Source organism: Apium graveolens, chromosome 3 (assembly GCF_009905375.1).
Source record: "Apium graveolens cultivar Ventura chromosome 3, ASM990537v1, whole genome shotgun sequence".
Taxonomy (NCBI): domain Eukaryota; kingdom Viridiplantae; phylum Streptophyta; class Magnoliopsida; order Apiales; family Apiaceae; genus Apium; species Apium graveolens.
The window spans coordinates 122,306,721-122,312,577 of NC_133649.1; the positions used below are offsets into that span (position 1 = coordinate 122,306,721).

The 5,857-nt window shown below is 40.4% G+C and overlaps 1 non-coding gene across 1 annotated transcript; it reads right to left on the bottom strand.

Annotated features, from left to right (window-relative positions):
* Window positions 1-2,520: 2,520 nt before the first annotated feature.
* On the bottom strand, window positions 2,521-2,627 carry LOC141715935 (small nucleolar RNA R71). The gene has a single exon (XR_012572675.1). It is a non-coding gene; the product is annotated as a small nucleolar RNA R71 (small nucleolar RNA).
* Window positions 2,628-5,857: the final 3,230 nt, after the last annotated feature.

The following is a 5,857-nucleotide window of genomic DNA, read 5'->3' on the forward strand; positions in this document are numbered from 1 at the left end:
GATACAAAAACACTAAAGTAAATCTACTAAGGTGTTTTGGTGAACTTATCATCAAGTCTGTGACATATTCCTAACAATATATAACAGTTTGCAAGGGTGAGCACATAATTGCTCAGCAATACCAATATATGAATAACAGAGTAACATGCTATGCTAAACAGTTATAGGAACATAGCTATAAATCATTTATGAAAACAAGTAAATCAGTAAAATCCTGTAAAACTTATGTAAAAAACTGGATATCACTAACTATCATTCTCTTTAAAAATAAAACACAATCGTGTGCTGTATGAATACCAGAGTTCAATTTTAGCATGATATTCACATTTACAAATCATCTGTCTAAACCACTTGTTCAGTTACGGGAACCACAAAACCAAATCAGATATATATTGGACATTCAATGGTGAAGATAGCTGACCAGGCCATTGATAAGTGGCATTTTATACCACTTAGAACGTCTTAAAATGGCTTAATTTGATGTATTGAAATCAAGTATTTTGTGTATTTGATGCGTTTTTCTAGTGTTTATGCATTTCAGGGTATTAGTTGTATTTCGGGGGAGGAATCATCAAGCATAAGCCTTGGCATGTGTTCACCATTGTGAGAGGAAAGGAACGGGCATATTACGGCGAAGAAACGGAGCAAACTTGGATTTTTTCCAATAGAGGCCTGCGCGCCCGCGCAGCTATGCTGAGCGGCCGCGCAGGGTCGGGAATTTTGCTGAATTATTTTAGACTTCTACTTCTGTTTGGCTTCCAACTTCTATGTAATCTGAGTTTTATGGGACTATTATATAAGTAGATTTGAGACGTTTTCACAGAGGGATTTGGAAAAAAGAAGATTGTGTTTTACGCAAGAAGCGAAGGAGATAAGGAAGAAGACCGATTTAGCACACCGCAACGAAGATGAAGCATATTTTCTTGTGATTCTTGTTTCGTTGTAACGTTGGGATGCTAGTTTTCTTGCTTTGACTTATTTACTCTTGTGACGTACTCTGTTTTAATATAATTAGTTTAGTTATTATTTTCTTGTGTTTGTTTATCATGATTTCATATGAACCCATGATGGCGATAAGTTCTATTATGGGCTAATCGTGATCATGGTGTTGCAACGGATTTATTATGGAATTCTTTAGTTAATTGTTTAATACTTTAGTAGTGTGATGATTGCTTGATATCTAGTATTGGTTGTGCGTATTCGTCTTATGTGCGTCGCGAACATATAAGATAGGGTGTTAATCTCTTGTGAAGCGATGGTGGATCTTGAGATTTAGAACTTGCCATGCTAGCATAGGTTCATGTACGTTGTGCATGATTAGTGGGTAACTCTAACAGTTTTATTTGCCCTATATAATCAAAAAGAATAACTTGTGCTTAAATCGTTGTGTTGTCAATTTCTGTAGACATATAGGGAACTCAACATAATTGATGACTATTCGACTTCTATCTTAATTGTGGATGCTTGGTAGAATGGTATTAGTACAATGAAAGTTGGCTTTTATCAGTTTCGTGTTATTCGATTAATATCATCACTGTCACATGCTAAAGGTAATAACAATGGCTATAGAAGGAAGTAATAATGAAGTTGTGATCTCATGAGTGTTTATTATTGATAAATTGAAGTGTTAGTTAAGTGGTTAATTAAGTAGTTAATTATAGTTAATATTTAATCAACAGTTTTAAGTGTTATTATCTTAACATTGAGAAGTAATCATACATTGGTGAGTGAGTTTAATTAGACTAATAATTTAGTCTGAGTCTCTGAGGGAACGAACTAGAAAGTATTCTATATTACTTGCGAACGCGTATACTTGCGTGAATATTAGCGCGTGTTTTCGCCCTAACAAGTTTTTGGCGCCGCTGCCGGGGACTCGGCGTATTTTATTTAGTTTATATACTTACCATCATTGGTCATTAGGACTCAGTGATTAGGACGTAGTAGTTACTTATTTTTTTTCGGTTGTGTTTCAGGTACTTTAGCAAGCGTTTATGCAAACTCGTTCTCGTGCTCGCAAAGAGGACTTTAGATACAGCTGAGGAGACAGACGAAGTTCTTGATATTCCGGAGAAGTTAGATTTTGAGGATTCGGATTCAGGAACTGAGCAGAAAGAACCAGTAAACATGGGAGATCGTATTATTCAAGCCTGATCCCAGCTCTCATGGATTTTTCTCGGCCTAAAATTGATGACATTCAGTCAAGCATCCTTCATCCGGCTATTCAAGCTAACACCTTTGAAATCAAGCCGGGCACTATTCAGATGGTGCAGAATTCTGTTTCTTTTGGAGGAGCGGCAACTGAAGACCCCAACATGCACATAAGGAATTTTGTCGAGATCTGCAGCACTTTTAAGTATAATGGCGTGACTGATGAGGCTATCAAGTTGAGGCTTTTCCCATTCTCACTAAGGGACAAGGCTAAAGACTGGTTACATTCTGAACCAGCTGGGTCCATCACTACTGTGGCAAGATCTTGCGCAAAAGTTTCTGGTGAAGTTTTATCCGATGGCAAAGACTGCTGCTATGAGGAGTGCTCTTACTCAGTTTGCGTAGCAACCTACAGAATCTATGTGCGAGGCTTGGGAACGCTACAAGGAAATGTTGAGAAAATGTCCACATCATGGAATGCCAGGATTGGATGGTGATAACTGGTTTCTATAATGGTTTGGGGGGCCCAATCTCAGGCCCATGCTCGATGCAGCAGCTGGAGGCGCCTTATGGGCTAAAAGCTATACTGAGGCGTATAATCTTATAGAGACGATGGCTGCAAATGAGCATCAAAACCCAACTCAGAGGATGACGTCAGGAAAGGTAGCAGGTATTCTGGAAGTTGATGCAGCCACCGCTATTGACAGCCCAGCTCCAAGCGCTATCAATGAAGGTTGATTCTCTGGCTACGTATGGAGTTAATCAAATAGCTATGGTTTAGTGAGCTTTGTGCAGGTTCTCATGCTACAGATCAGTGTTCTCTTGTAAACGAATCTGTTCAGTATGTGAATAATTATCAGCGACAACAGCAGCCTGTGCCAGCGACCTATCATCCTAACAACAGAAATCATCCAAATTTCAGCTGGGGGAATAATCAGAATGCTATTCAGCCACCATATCAGCAAGGAGTGAGTAAACAGTTTAACCCACCTAGATTCTAGCAACCACAGCAGTATGCTACAAGGCAATCATATCCTCAACAGAGAAGTGCAGCTGTACCTACTAGTGCTGATTTTGAGGAACTTAAGCTGTTGTGCAAGAGTCAGGCGGTTTCTATCAAGACCTTGGTAAATCAAATTGGTCAATTAGCCAATGCAGTGCTCAATCGTCAACCTGGCACTCTTCTCAGTGACACGGAAGTACCAGGCAGGAAGGAAAGCTAAAGAGCAAGTCAAGGCTATTACCTTAAGGTCTGGAAAAGTAGCTGATGCTGAAAAGGCAAAAGAAGTAGAAGCTGAAATTAGAGGTGAAGAATCTAAGCAAAAGGAGAAAGCGGCGGAACCAAGGAAGACTACTGTTGAACACACTCTGCCTGAGGCTAATACAGGGGAGAAACAGCTCTATCATCCATCACCTTTTCCTAAGAGATTGCAGCAACAAAAGCTGGATAGACAGTTCGGGAAGTTTCTGGAGGTGTTCAAGAAACTTCACTTCAATATACCTTTCGCTGAAGCTCTTGAACAAATGCCTAGTTATGCGAAGTTTATGAAGATTATTCTTTCAAGGAAGGTGAAACTGGATGACCTTGAAACCGTTGCTCTCACGGAAGAATGCAGCGCTATTCTGCAACAAAAGTTACCACCAAAACTGAAAGATCCAGGAAGCTTCACCATTCCTTGCACAATTGGCAATCTGACGTTTGACAAGTGCCTTTGTGATTTGGGAGCAAGCATTAATCTGATGCCGTTGTCGATCTTTAAAAAACTGGATCTGCCTGATCCAAAACCCACGTACATGTCACTACAATTGGCTGACCGTTCCATTACTTACCCAAGGGGCATAGTTGAGGATGTGCTCGTTAAAGTGGATAAGCTCTTCTTTCCAGCAGATTTTGTTATTCTGGATTTTGAGGAAGATAAGAAGATTCCCATAATCTTGGGAAGGCCTTTCTTGGCTACTGGCCGTACCTTGATAGATGTGCAAAAAGGTGAACTTACTATGCGGGTCCAAGATCAGGATGTGACCTTCAACGTATTCAAGGCAATGAAATTCCCTACAGAAGATGAGGAGTGCTTAAAAGTGGATGTGATTGATTCCGCGGTTACTTCGGAACTCGATCACATGCTAATGTCTGATGCATTGGAAAAGGCCTTAGTGGGGGATTTTGACAGCAATGATGAAGATAGCAACGAGCAATTACAATATCTGAACACTTCTCCCTGGAAGCGAAAGCTGGACATACCATTTGAATCTTTTGGTACTTCTGACCTCAAGAACGCTGAAGGGAAGCTCAAACCATCAATAGAGGAAGCACCTACCTTGGAGCTCAAGCCATTACCTGAACACTTGAGGTATGCTTTTTTAGGTGATTCATCTACGTTACCTGTTATTATTTCATCTGACCTTTCAGGTAGTGAGGAAGACAAGCTCTTAAGGATTTTGAGAGAATTCAAATCGGCTATAGGATGGACCATAGCAGACATCAAGGGGATAAGTCCTTCATATTGTATGCATAAAATTCTGCAAGAGGAAGGTAGTAAGCCAACTGTGGAACAGCAGAGAAGACTGAATCCCATCATGAAGGAGGTGGTGAAGAAAGAAATTCTGAAATGGCTAGATGCAGGCATCATTTATCCTATTTCTGACAGCTCGTGGGTGAGCCCCGTACAATGTGTACCTAAGAAGGGAGGTATCACTATGGTCGCAAATGAAAAGAATGAGCTCATCCCTACTCAAACAGTTACAGGATGGAGAGTATGCATGGATTATAGAAAATTGAACAAAGCCACAAGGAAGGATCACTTCCCTCTTCCATTTATTGATCAGATGCTTGACAGATTGGCGGGACATGAGTATTTTTGTCTTCTGGATGGTTATTCCGGGTATAATCAGATTTGTATTGCACCAGAGGATCAGGAAAAGACTACCTTCACTTGTCCATTTGGCACATTTGCTTTTCGCAGAGTTTCGTTTGGGTTATGTGGCGCACCGGCCACCTTTCAGAGATGTATGATGGCTATATTCTCTGACATGATTGGAAATAATGTCAAAGTGTTCATGGATGATTTCTCCGTCTTTGGACACTCATATGATGAATGTTTGAATAATTTACGCGCCGTACTCAAAAGATGTGTGGAAACTAATTTGGTACTTAATTGGGAGAAATGTCATTTTATGGTGCGTGAAGGCATTATCCTTGGGCATAAGGTCTCTAGCAAGGGTCTGGAGGTGGACAAGGCCAAGGTGGGAGTCATTGAAAATCTTCCCCCACCTAATTCTGTGAAAGGAATCCGTAGTTTTCTTGGTCATGCGGGTTTTTATCGGCGATTCATCAAGGACTTTTCAAAGATATCTAAGCCGTTGTGCAATTTACTTGAGAAAGATGTGCCTTTCAAATTTGATGATGAATGTTTGGCAGCATTCGAGACTCTCAAGGAGAGTTTGATCACGGCACCAGTCATTACAGCACCAGATTGGACAGAACCATTTGAGATGATGTGTGATGCGAGTGATTATGCGGTAGGTGCAGTTCTGGGACAGCGTAAGAAAAATCTCTTCCATGTGGTCTACTATGCGAGTAAGACTTTAAATGGTGCCCAATTGAACTACACCACTACTGAGAAGGAGCTTTTGGCTATAGTCTTTGGCTTTGAGAAATTTCGATCTTATCTGCTTGGTACAAAAGTAACAGTATTCACTGATCATGCAG